Source organism: Tiliqua scincoides, chromosome 2, assembly GCF_035046505.1.
Source record: "Tiliqua scincoides isolate rTilSci1 chromosome 2, rTilSci1.hap2, whole genome shotgun sequence".
In the NCBI taxonomy this organism is placed as follows: Eukaryota; Metazoa; Chordata; class Lepidosauria; order Squamata; family Scincidae; genus Tiliqua; species Tiliqua scincoides.
The window spans coordinates 97,635,003-97,635,687 of record NC_089822.1 but is presented as its reverse complement, the minus strand read 5'-3'; positions in this window follow the sequence as shown (position 1 = coordinate 97,635,687).

Sequence of the window (685 nt, the reverse complement as noted above, 5' to 3'; positions counted from 1 at the left end):
TTTTTGTGCATCTTTTTCTCAGCTTTTTCTTTAGATCGAACTCTTCCTGAGCGTGTTAGTTGCAGAGGCTAATGGTTGCTTTTCATTTGACCTACTAATGCAGGAGTTCCCAAACTGGGATGCCACCCACTAGTGGTTTGTGAGCCCACATGAAGATGGTCGCAGATTGGGCCCTGTCACCCGCCTTTGCTTTTGAATGGCTCCGAATAGGAATCTGGAACTACTTTACTGGAAGCCTTGGAGGGCTTCTCTGCTGAGCTGTAGACCCACTTTATCGGCCCCCACAGACCTCAGAATGACCCGCACAAGCCTCTAGAAGCCACTTTGGTTTTTGGAAGCCACTTCCAGTTTGCTTCCGGAAACCAGAAGTGGTTTTAGGGGCTTTTGCTGCCCATTCTGAGGCCCACGGAGGCCAATAGAGTGAGTGAGCCCTTTGGAGACTCTCTTGGGCTCCCTCTAGCACCACCAGGAGCATGACCAGGAGGAGAGGATGAGGTGGGTTGTGGCACCAAAAAGTCTGGGAACTATTGTACATGAAAATGTAGCCATGGCTGGCTACATCCCTTCCCAACTGGCTTTTCTCCACTCTCAATTCCTTGGAACCCTCATCTCTGCTAACTTACCTGTATTTTTGCATCAGGTCCTGATGTCTTTCCTCTCTCCCCTTCAGTGCTTCTCAGCTGTA